The sequence below is a fragment of the Scyliorhinus canicula genome, chromosome 11 (genome assembly GCF_902713615.1).
Source record: "Scyliorhinus canicula chromosome 11, sScyCan1.1, whole genome shotgun sequence".
NCBI classification, from domain to species: Eukaryota; Metazoa; Chordata; class Chondrichthyes; order Carcharhiniformes; family Scyliorhinidae; genus Scyliorhinus; species Scyliorhinus canicula.
In genome coordinates, this window is record NC_052156.1 from 71,092,155 (window position 1) to 71,105,396 (window position 13,242).

The window sequence follows — 13,242 nt, forward strand, 5'->3', positions numbered from 1 at the left end:
TCAATACATTACAGTTCAGTTCGCCGAACATCATGGTGGAGGAACCATTCAAGGAGAAGAATCTTTCTGTCCCGAAGTGGAGGTAAGGGAGTGGGGGGAGGGGGAAAATAGCAGGGAGACACATATGGATGGTTCCCCGTGTATCCCAGTGGTCAAGGATGTTTCCTTGGGGAAGGTTCTCTGCAAACTGGCAAATCTACATATTGCAGAGCGGAATAGTGCAGATGCGAAAATCTGAAGTAAACGCAGAAAATGCTGGAAATACTAAGCAGGTTGGGCAGTATCTGTGAAGAGTAACGATGAAAGGTATCAACTTGAATCTTTAACAGTAAAGATATAGATTTAACCATTCAGGTCAATTACCTTTCATCACTACTCTTTGATGTGTTAGGCAGGCTGGGTCGACGTGGACTGTACTTGATGCCGTGTAGCGAGAGACAGACCTCCAACACTTGATAAGATGCAACACGATTTTATTTAACGTCGTAACTACTATACATTTCAACTGTGGGTTGACACCATACTGACTTGACAGGAGACCTAGTACTAGCCTGACCAGACTTACCAGCTACCACATGGTGTTTGCACTGACTAGCTCACGAGCTCTGACTGTCTCAGTGGCTGGGTTCAGAGAGAGCGGGAAACCTGGTGCCCTCTGGCTTTATAGTGGTAGTGTCTGTCTGGTGATTGGCTGCTCTGTTCTGTGTGCTTACTGGTCATCCTGTGTGTCAATCGCTGCCTGTCTGCACTCCATTATATACATAGATGTATATTATGACACTCTTCACAGATGCTGCTAGAGCTGCTGAATATTTTCAGCATTTTCATATTGAAGACCACGATTGGGGCCGGTTTAGTGCACTGGCTGGCATTTTGCTAGTGGCTGTATGGGCTCCGACTGCATGAGAAAGCTGTTATCACAATGGAGTTAGCCTCTCTGTTGCAGGTTTGACGGGTAATGGAGCCAAAGCATCCCCCCCCCCCACCCCCCCCCCCCCCCCCCCCCCCCCCCCCCCCCCACAACCCCCCCCCCCCCCCCCCCCCCCCCCCCCCCCACCCCACCATCCCCATCACCACACCACCAAGATACAGGCACCAGCAGCAAAGGTTGAACTCACAGCCTAAATAATGTGCCCATTGGATGAGTGGTGTCTGTCTGCTTTAACTCTAATTAATGTAATAATTTTCACCCCTTCGAGGTTGCCTCCATTCTGAGTTGCTCACATTCTCCAACCAGCCTTTTCTGCACCCAGGTCTTTGGTGGGCTGCTGAAGATCTCGAGCAACTGGCCATGTGTTCGGGCTGGGATCATTGGGAGCCCGCCCGCTATCCTCAATTGGATGGTAAAGTCAGAATTAGAGCCAATTAGAAGGCTGTCTCCCAAATAGCTCCCCTTATGTGGGTTCAGGACCCTATTTTGTCCAAAAGCCCAAAGGAAAAATCTGCCCAATGCCTTTTTTCTTGTTCCTTTTTTTAAAAATGTAGAGTACGCAATTATTTTTTCCAATTAAGGGACAATTTTAGCATGGCCAATCCACCTATCCTGCACCTATTTTTGGTTTGTGGGGGTGAAACCCAAGCAAACATGGGGAGAACGTGCAAACTCCACACAGACGGTGACCCAGGGCCGGGATTTGAACCCGGGTCCTCAGCGCCGTAGGCAGCAATGCTAACCACTGTGCCACCGTGCTGCCCTCTGCCCAATGTCTTTTAACATATTTTTAGAGAAAGCACTGGCAAATTAGAAGAGACAGCATGATGTTGGAAATAATAAGTCCAACCTCGTGAGTCAATTGGCATTTTTTTGAGAAGGCAATTAAACTGGAAAGGAAGGATATCCAACAGTTATAATGTGTTGGATTTTGACTTTCAGACGCATTTATCAGGATTTCAATGATGAAACCTTCTGCAGAGAATAAAGCTTCAATGAAAAGTGAAAGGTTACATGGCTGCTCTAAAACCTGATGATGACAGACAGCAAAAGGTAATGATAAATGGTTATGAGGAGGAGGAGGGGGTCAGTAATTATTGGGCTCATACTGGGATCTATTTTGGTTCCGCTATTATTTCGGCTATTCATGGGCAATATCAGATAAGGCATTTCATGAAATATCAAAACTGCAGCTGACACCAAGCTGTGTGAACAGGATACTAGCGTAAGGAAAATTGTAATATTCAAAATGTCAAGGAAAATAAAATAAATGGATTTAGAAATGGTATTGAGTATCAAGCAGGTAAAATGTAGGATTGATTCCAGAAGCATACAATAAATTAGAAGTGTTTTTTTAGAAAGGTCGATAAGATTTATTAGGACATGGAGGGTATCATCACAAGTGGCTATTGAAGCTGGGTCTATTATACAGGAAAATAGTTCAGCCCTTCTGACATCAAATTTCAGCTTGGATTAATAGTTTACATGAATTTAATGGGTTTGTCTGAAATTCTTGCAATAGCAGAGGAGTTATCCTTGTAAAACAAATGGCTTGGATACTTTCATACAAACATGCAAATTAGGAGGAATGGGTCCTTTGGACCCTCGAGCCAGTTCCCCATTTGACAAATTCATGGCTGATCCGATTGTGGTTTCAATGCTACTTTCATGTCTACGCCCCACCCCCCACACCCCTGATACCTTTCAACGCCCTTGTCAATCAACAATCTAAATTAGCCTTAAAAATATTCAAAGACTCTGGGCGCAATTCTCCGCTCCCCACGCTGGGTGGGAGAATCGCGGGAGGGCCGCTCTGGCACCCCCTGCGATTCTCCCACCTCACCCCCCCCCCAAATGGTGTGCCGTGTTTTGCGACACGCCGCTCGGAGAATCGTCGTTCGCCGTTTTTCCCGGCGGCCAGCGATTCTCCGGCCCGGATGGGCCGAGCGGCCTGACGACCCCGACAGGTTCACGCCGGCGGCAACCACACCTGGTCGCTGCCAGCGTGAACAGCGTGCGACAGGTAAGTGTGGGGCCTGTGGGGGGCGGAGAGGGGATCGAGCACCACGGGCGTGCTCAGGAGGTGACTGGCCCGCGATCGGTGGCCACCGATCGTCGGCCCGGCGTCTGTAAACGACGCACTCTTTCCCCTCCGCCGCCCCGCAAGATCAAGCCGCCACGTCTTGCGGGCAGCGGAAGGGAAGACGGCAATCGCGCATGCGTGGGTTGGAGCCAGCCAACCTGCGCATGCGCGGCTGACGTCACTTAGGTGCCGCCGGCTGCGTCATTCTTGGCGCGCCGCTTTGACGCAAGGGTCAAGGCCCGGCGCCCGAGTTTCCCGCAACTCCGCTCCTTGCCCCCCGGGGAGGGGGAGAATAGGGGGCGAGGAGCGGCCTCCGACGCCGGAGTGAAACACTCCGGGCGCGATTCTCCGCTGCCCCCGACGGGTCGGAGAATAGCGGGAGGGCGACCCAACATTTTTCCTGCCCTCTCGCTATTCTCCCCCCCCCCCCCACGGCCGCCCCATGACACGAATCACTGCTCGCCGTTTTTACGGCAGCAAACACACCTGCTTGCTGCTGTCGTAAAAACGGCCGCAACATGCCCGTTCTGGGCATCCAGGGCCCCGATTGGCACGGCGGTACCACGGCCGTGCCAAGGGGGGCATGGGCCCGCGATTGGTGGGCACCGATCGCGGACGGACGCACTCTTTCTCCCTCCTCTGCACTGCAGGATCAGTCCGCGGGGCGGCCAAGGGAGATGAGGGCCCGCGCATGCGCGAGTTGGAGCCGTCCAATCCGCGCATGCGCGGCTGACATCATCGTGCGCATCAGCCGATGTGACGCTTGGCGTGCGGACTTAGCGACGGTCGCTAAGGCCGCAATGCCATGGTTCACGGGGCCCCGCTGCTAGCCCCGTCCGGGGGGGAGAATCGGGTCCCGGGAGGGGGCGCGGAGGCTGCCGTGAAACACGGCCAGTTTCACGTCAGCCTTTACGACTCGCCGCATTTGCGGAGAATCGCGCCCTTCAGGTTTCACTCCGGCGTCGGCCGTTGCGGAGAATTTCGCCCTCTGCCTCTAATGCTCTCTGGGGAAGGGATGTATCAATGCAACCGGCATAAAATCAAAGTGTACAGTGTTTTCAGAAAGTGTAGGCAAGATCTTCCAATCCCGCCGATGGCATACCGCCACTACGGGTTTCCCAGCTGCAAGAGGTCAATTCAATGGGAAATCCCAGCCTCCGGCCAACAGTCGGTATCCTCCCGCTGCTGCCAAACACGCTGCAGGGAGTCCAGAGAAGCCCGCCCTACATCATTGAATGTACACCTAAATGTACCCTGGCTTCATTCAATAAATGTATTTCCTTGAGAATTCACTTAGAACAATATATAAATGGTGTTAATCACCCTATTAAAATTGAGGAGAAAGGAGCTGCAGGCAAAAGTGTGCAGTGTCCGTACAGCCCTAAAATTTTACAAAAGAGAAGGAATCCATTTGGAGCCTGTGCTTATCACGGAGCATTAAAATGCAGTTTTACAAGATTTTGTGTGGACCCACCTTCCAGAAAACAGGGTCCATTGTAACCTTTTTACTTGTTTCTTTTTATGTCACTTCGTTCCCCTCCACTCCCACTTACTTCCTGGCCTGAGGGCAATGACTTATTCCTGGGGTCCTATGGCAACAAACTCCGACATTCCTAAACTTTAGGTTTGAGGCAGCAAGCACTGCCACTGCGGGAGTGTAGTCCTACCCGCATGTACACACATTTTCAGCAGGTGTTTTCAGGCAATGGTTTTGATTGGAAACCTTGACCAACAGTAACTGTCTCATTTGGGCCCAATTCCACTGCTCTTACCTTGTTTCGTCCCCTACACATTCACAGTTTGACACTCATAAATGCCTAGCTGTGGTGAGTATTCTAGATTTCCCTTTCTGGTGCTCAGTACAACATTTTATCTGAGCTGCCTGAACTTTGTTTTTCATAACTTTATAAAATAACTCTCCACCCCACTATCTGTTCATGAACAGACCAGAGAGTTTCAGACACTTGTTTTGGATTTAGGGTAGGCACAGCATTTTTTACTCCTGCCATAAGAACAATTTGTGACAGAATGTATGCAAGATAGCAAAACATAGGGCCTTCAGAAAGAGCAAGACGTTATCATAAGCATGGTAAGCATCACGAGGACCATTTGGAAATTTATTTATGCCTCCTTTCTAACGTCCATTCAGTTCTTTCATGACCTCATCTGTCCCCATTTCCGTAACCTCCTCCAGCCTTCTAATTTTCCAGAACCTCTGCATGCCTCCAATTCTCTTGCTTCTCATCTAATCCCTGATTTACTTTATCCACCATCGGTGGTTGTGTCTCAGAATATTCTGTGGAATTCTTTCCCTAAACCTGGTCCTCTGTTTCTTTATGGTGCTCCTTCCTTTTTTGTCCAAGCTTTTGTTCATCTGTCCTAATATCAACTCTTGTTGTTTGGTGTCAAACATTTGTCCGGCGACCCTCCTGCGAATGCCATGGCTACAGATGGCATATAAATGCGAGTTGTTGTGTGGCGAGGTATGCTGCAAATGCTATTGCCCCTATCAGCTTGACCACTGGTTAACTGCTGCAATCTGAAGATGCATTCTAACAAAGAGACATAGCTACCGTAATACCCTGCACCCCTACGAGGTGCGAATGTTTGCCTACCCCATGCTCCCTGCAGAGTACAAGTTCCCCTGCTAGGGGTGGGGTAGCCTAGTTACCCAGTGATTATAAGGTGGGCCAGTAAGGCACTGACCGAGCAGGAACCTGGCAGGGGTCTACTAGGAAGTGTACATATCTTGTTTGTTAATAAACCTTTGTTCTTATTTTTACTTGGTCTGGACTCTGCATGTCCTTATTAAAGCTACCCTAGAACCAATTTCATAAACCCCACCAGTTAGAATTTATACTCAAAGAACTCTCAAGAAATTAAGTCACATGTCACTAATTGGTATTGTTACATGCAGTTTTGCATACAAAATAATATGCCTGCAGTAACCAGTGAGACCATCGGGCGGAGCTCTAAACATAGATGAATTCAATTTTACACTGTTTTTGAAAAGTGGCACTCGAGTGGCAAACCTGAGATCAATTTTTGCCCCCATGGCTCCCATTTCAATCAGAAAGTGCAGTCAATTAATGATGTTGTGGTCCATCAAAATTAAACTAAGGGTGAAAATTCATTGCAGTATTCTTAAATTGGTCTTGTTGTCACTGTGATGCATCAGCAAATAATGTGAGTGCATGTCCTTCCAATTATCTTAGACATCCTTATCTCCAAGATTACATTGAAGGTAAAATCAAAATAGAAATGCTATAGAGACCAGGCAACAGAAGGCGTGTTAAATTAATTCTTCACATCGATCTTTAAAAAGGGAAATTCTGGATGCAGAAATATGAGAAATTCAGGATTAAAGTGACTGAAATGAAGAAACTCAAATGATTAAACTTGGATCCTACCACATAGGATACGATCTAGAATATATTACCCCATCCAATTGATTGAGAAAATAAGCAAGGCACTGGTTAATACATTTAAGAACACCGTGAGGACAGAACCGTCCTTTGGAATAGCAAATATTATTTCAATATTCACAAACAAAATTAACTCTGAACCTCCTCAGTGCCATTCATGTAACACTGGTTGAGGTTTGTGTTTGAGAAATATATGACTGTGACTAATTTAGAGAATGATGGCTGGTCAGTGCATGTAATCCACTTGGATTCTCAGAAGTTATTGAACGAAGCTCCCCTAAAATAAACAAAGCTTACATTTATCAGGTTGAAATGCCTAGGAGTGTTTCACACAATTAACTGCTATAAAGTGCAACAATTGTTTTATGTAGTAGGTTAGGGTTTGTGTAATTAATGGTCAGCTGAGTTGGTTGAAAATTAGCCCAACTATAAGAATGATGGCAATAAGTGGGAAGAAGTCAGTCAAAGGAGGGATAAGCTTAAATTTGGTGGAATGTGCTGTGAGTTGCACTTTGAGATGAGGGAATACAGAAATATTAAAAACTATACAGATGACACTTTGCTGTATGTTGCAGGTTATAAGTAGAGTGAAGACTAATGACATTAAGTAAACAAAATGAATTCTGGAACAGAAAATAACTTTACTATGGAAGATGGATAACACAAGGTAACGCACGTTGGAAATTAAAACTTGAGACATGGGTAGATGATGAAGGGGTGGTCATTAACAAAGATACAAAGATGAAATGAATTTCATTTAAATATTGAATGTTTAAAAACATTTTCCAAAGAGTTTGAAGGTGGTATAAGCAATGCTGACCCAATAGAAGAACAATCCTTCAAGTGCATTCAATGATAACGTGAAACATGTATTTTAGCATTGCATAGATCACCAGGAGGTCATGTGTGGAATGATGTTTGAAGTTTTACTGAGGGTCTTTGATGGGTTGAAGAGTCGTCAGAGAAGAGAAACACAATAGATTCTTTAACTCAGGGATTTACCATTAGGAAATCTACATGAACTTAAAGTTGGAGTTTCTTTAGAGGAAAGAAAATTGAGAAAGGAATTGATCCAGGGGCGCGATTCATCCACCCCGTTGCGCCCGGCGGAACAGGTGAATTGCGCGCGAGCCCCAAATCGGCCCCAGATCGCGAATCACCTGGCTCGCCCAGCACAGTGTGATCTGGATCTCACCTCCACTGGGCGGGACCCAAATCTGAATATTTAAATTAGCCCAATTGGTCACTTACAGGCAGCACGGTAGCATTGTGGATAGCGCAATCGCTTCACAGCTCCAGGGTCCCAGGTTTGATTCTGGCTTGGGTCACTGTCTGTGCGGAGTCTGCACATCCTCCCCGTGTGTGCGTGGGTTTCCTCCGGGTGCTCCGGTTTCCTCCCACAGTCACAAAGATGTGCAGGTTAGGTGGATTGGCCATGATAAATTGCCCTTAGTGTCCAAAAATTGCCCTTAGTGTTGGGTGGGGGATAGGGTGGAGGTGGTGACCTTGGGTAGGGTGCTCTTTCCAAGAGCTGGTGCAGACTCGATGGGCCGAATGGCCTCCTTCTGCACTGTAAATTCTATGAAATCTATGAAATCCTCGGACGCCGGATTCACCGGTGCCAGTGATTCACCAGCCATTCCTGGGAGACTCGCCAGGGCACCATTCAGTACTGGTCCACACAAATGTGTGGCACTTGGAGTCTCCCAGGTCATTGTGGGCCCCTGGGTGGTTAGGGACAGGGCACCCTGGCACTCCCCTGACACCTGCGCAATTTGGCACTGCCAGCCTGCCACCCTGGAATTGCCAGCCATGCACCCTAGCAGTGCCACCCCAGGGTCTGAAATGCGGGGAAGATCGGGGCCACCAGACAAAATGGTGCTCCAATCTGTGAGGAGACGTTCGACAGCATGAAATCCCTCCAAGTGCAGCCTCGACGGGGAGAAACCAAAGTGCCATTGGATAGCAGGATGTTTCTTGGACCTACAGCTGCCAAGAAACAACCCCGCGAAATGCGCTGTTCAGCAGACATTAACTTCAGTCAGCTTAATCATGCCCCAAATCTTTAAAATGCTGACGAGACCTGAATGATGAGGACATATTTAAACTATTTCACTTGGACTGTGAGCAACAAACCTGGAAGCACCAATACAAAATTAATAAGGTTTAGCAGAAACGAGGGATTAGGTCAGAAGCTATGTGGCATAGGCTTCCAGCAAACACATCCGAGGCTGATTAGTTCCTTTAAAAAGTCAGATAAATATCTGGTTAGAAATGGGATCGAAGGTCAGTATTGACTGAGATGATGAGGTACTCGGTGGAAAATGATGATTCTTGTGCTGATGCAGCCAAGAGAATGTCAAGGCATCGGTAGAGTCAAAACTAGTTAAAGGGTCAGAGACTACTTTTGCTGCACTTTCCTTCAGAAATGTAAATACATACACAGGGTAAAGGAAATCATTGAGTATATGGTCTGTGGAAGGGAATGGCTTCTGTCTACAGTCCACATTCTCTGCCATGCTGCCTTAAGTTGTAAACATCTAGATATGGATCCGCACTAACCCTTCAGCCAGCATTCACAGAAAAGGATGTTGTGCAATACCATTGGATTCTTGACTTTTTTCCTTAAAATTAAACCAAGGATACACACATTAATCTTAAGAACCTTAAACAACACTTATCACGTCATGCCTCAAACGGGGCTGGATTCTCCGTTTTGCCGGCAGCGCACTCACGCCTGCAGATTTCCCTACAGCCTGAGGAGTTCCCACAATGGGAAACCCCATTGGCCGGCTGGTGGGATGGAGGATCCCATTGCCGGCAGAGGCATGGCGCAGCAGAAAATGGGTGCGGCGCATGGAGAATCCCGCCCCGGGTCTTTCAGAGCTGAGACTTTTAAACATATCTTCACTAAATGACTTATCTGCACTGAAACATTGTGATTTTTTTTTTGCTTATGAGATGTGGGCATCATATTAATTCTCGAGAAGGGGCCCACCTTCTCGAACCACTGCAACTTTGTGATGTAGGGAATTGTAGGAATTTGGATTCTATGCTGGAGCCCAGAGTAAGAACATTCTTATGGAAGAATAATCTGATTTGCAAAATGGACAATCACTAATTTAGAATGCCAGCTAACACGTATTTTTGGGAGCAACAAAGATTAGTACTTAACATTCCACTATGACAGACATTGCAAAATATGTAAGTTCAACGCATGTCCGTCTGTCTTTACAATGGATCCAGAACTTTTAAGGTATTCTGTCCTTGGATCCTTGAATGGTCCCTTGATTTCAAGATTTTAGCTTAGTCAATGTTACGTTTCAAGGAATACATGCCAGCTGGTGTAACATCTTGTGATCCATAGTGACATCAGCAGAGTGTTTGCGCAGACTTTGGGTCTCCATCTTAGTTTGTATGAGCAACATCTCCAAATAATCCCCGTATCATGTTTGTAAGAAATCCAAGTATGTGGCACCTCCATACCTTTCTCTTTACGGCATATTGAGAACATAGAAAAAAGAAAAATGCCGACGAGAATTATGGCAAAAGAAAGAAACTGCTGAGGCACAAAATCATCGAAGAGAAAAGTGGAGACGGTGACAAGAGCGGCAGAGAAGATTCTTGGGATCAGATTTGTACCTTGATTGAAAGAAAAACCGCCGATGCGGAAGGTTTAAAAAGAAATGAAGCAAGGGCAGCACAGCAGCACAGTGGTTAGCACTACTGCTTCACAGCGCCAAGATCCCAGGTTTGATCCCGGCTCTAGGTCACTGTCCGTGTGGAGTTTGCACATTTGCCCCGTGTTTGCGTGGGTTTTGCCCCCACAACCCAAAGATGTGCCAGGTAGGTGGATTGGCCATGCTAAATTGCCCCTTAATTGAACAAAATGAATTGGGTACTCTAAATTCATTTTTTTTTAATGAAGTACAACCTTAAATAAGCAGAACAACTGAAATCTCAGTACTATTATGTACAAATTCAGGAATCCGATGCACAAAATGCCAATCTGAGTGGAGGCGTGGGCTTAAGTGGGGTGCTGTTTCCAAGGGCCGGTGCAGACCCGATGGGTCGAATGGCTTCCTTTTGCACTGTAAATTCTATGAAATATCTATGAAACAGTTTTGTAAACTTGCTTGTCATTGGAGGTGGGTAGCATCTAGACTGCAGAGACTGTGCACATGACAAAGTGAAATGAGTTGTGGGAACAGGGATTCAAAAGTCTTTCAATTCTATATAAGGCACTACTCGTAATAGGCAAAAGAAAATGTTTATTTTGCATTGTGGATCAGGGGACCTCTTTCATACATTAAAAAGAAACGGAAGGCAGGAATTGGTTGAGGTCGAGACTCTGGGAGATAGTGTCTGGAATGGCAGGAACAATGGGTGCATTTGATGAAGACTGTGAGACTTGAAACCTTTACGAAGAGGGATTTCAACATTATGTCATAGTAAATCAAAGATCGGATGACTTAAAGGGTGCAACATTTCTCAGCTCGATAGGGTATAAAATTTTTATGCTACTACAAAACTTAGTTAATCCAGCAAAGCCGGGAGATAAGACCTACAATTAATTAATGAAGATTCTAGAAGGGCATTTCTCACCAAGATCGTTTTTAATTACTGAAAGGCTTTGTTCCACCACCGTAGTCAGGAACAAGTTGAAAGCATTGTACAATTCATGGTGATTTTAAGAGTAAAGTTACACGCTAACGATATACATAGGAATGGGTTCCTGGTGTCCTGCAGAGTTACAATCAGCAACACCACTGGGTATTGTGACCACTGCTCAAAACCTCATTGGCTGAGGGCCAGAGAACTCTTTGGCAAGACAAGAAGAGGAGTATAAAGCTTGACCATCAGGACACTCAACAACGAAGACTCGCAGAGGCAACAGAGAAGATTGGACGACTGACCAGAGTTGGAAGGAAGCAGCATGCAAGACCCATCTTCACGGACGAAGGCCCTGAGAAACCAAAACTCAGAATTGAACCCACAGCTCGACTGAGTCCATCGGCTCAGGTCGTATTTAGAATCTTGGAATCATTTAGTATTGTTTTGGAATAATTTAAGAAGGATACCTGGTTTACTGTTTGACAAATACATTTGGTTGAATCACACGTTTGTATTTTGTCCTTTGTTCATCGCGCGTAGATAGACACCGGGGTAAAGCATTTGAATAATAAACTGGTCAAAGTGTCTGAGGTTTCACAGAAAACAGTACCTTGCCACTTAAAGAGATGGCAATTTAAAGACTTTGAACAACATTGTTATGTTCTCTATTTTGCTTTACCTGGATGGCTTGGATGCGTAGTATTGAATAAAGAACACAAAGCTTTGTTAACAAACAAAACTATAAATTTATTGCACTACTAAGATTCGTTCAAATTCCTAAAGTACAAGATTACTGTCTTAAGCTATGCGATCTCTAACAAACAGGACTCTCAAGTACAACTGCTCCTTGCTTCATTATCTTCTAACTACTTTCTAACTCCCAGAATCCCCAAAGTCACATGTTATATAAATGACTGTTCTGTGGTTTCCTCAAGTGGTAAGAAGTATTAACATTAATTTGTTAACGCTTTACATCCCAGTCAATATACATATCATTACATCCCCCTTTTTTAAAAAAGATGTTTGTAGATTTCTACATATGGATATTAAGAGCATTGTATGTTCCTTACATGTAATGGAATACTGATATTGCATAGTAGTTAACAATTTAAAAAACTTTTTACAGTTCACAAATTGAATCTGTGCTCAGTCTTCCCTGTGGTAGAGTGGTACACAACCAAGAAGCCATCAGTTCCATCGATTAGGTGTTCGACTGGTTGAACCACTTTTGTTGTCTGACCTGGTCTTTTTTCTGTGCTTGTGGTGTCGATTTTGTGTTTCCTTTGCCCTAAAAACCTGTTTGCTATCTGCTTTTTTAGCAAGGACCAACTCTTCTAGACCATTAGAATGCTGCTTTCTTTTTCTATACAATGTCCTTTTCTTCCTGGCATTGGTGCCATCGTGTGTGAACTTGGTATGATCTACACACGCATTTGTTTGTTCTATCTCAAATGGTAGCTGTTGTTCACACACTGTCCTGCAGTCCCTTGCTCGGTTGTCATCTGGATTGCTTTCCATATGTATGGTTCATCAAGTGTTACTGCAAGGTCAAACACTTTGCCATTGAATTGCAATGTGTTGTTTAGTAGTCCTTTGGTTTCACAGTCTTTGTGTACATTCTGTTGTTCCGTAGTCACTCTTTTTGTGTTCAGGATCAGTTCCTGTTGGCTTGTCTGATTCATTTTCAAACTTTTTACTATCAGTTTGCTTTGGATTATCTGATTTATCTTTGATCTTTTTAATATCAGTTCCCTTTGGATTATCTGACTTCTCTTTGAGTTCTTCGTGCTTCTCATCTGGAGTCAACTTCTCCAAAATGTCTTCATTTTCTTGTTGGCTGCTCACAATTGATGTGCTCTCAATTGATCTGTTCACTGTTGCACTCTGATTGTCAGCCTTTGCACAGTCCAGCTGAGATCTGTCAGTCTTGCTTTTGTTCTGCACAGCTTGTATGCTACTTGTAATCACTTCATCACTAGTCACAAGTAAAGTGGATAGATCTTCAGAATCTTCTTTCTGTTGCTCATTGTCTGTTTCTTCACTGTTGTCCTTATTGGCAAATACAGTGGATAGACTTTCATAGTCTTCTTCTTCTGGCTCAGCAAATAAACTAGATAGATCTTCATAGCCTTCTTCTTGATTATCATCTGTCTCTTTACTGTCCTCATCAGATGATTACTGTATCATTT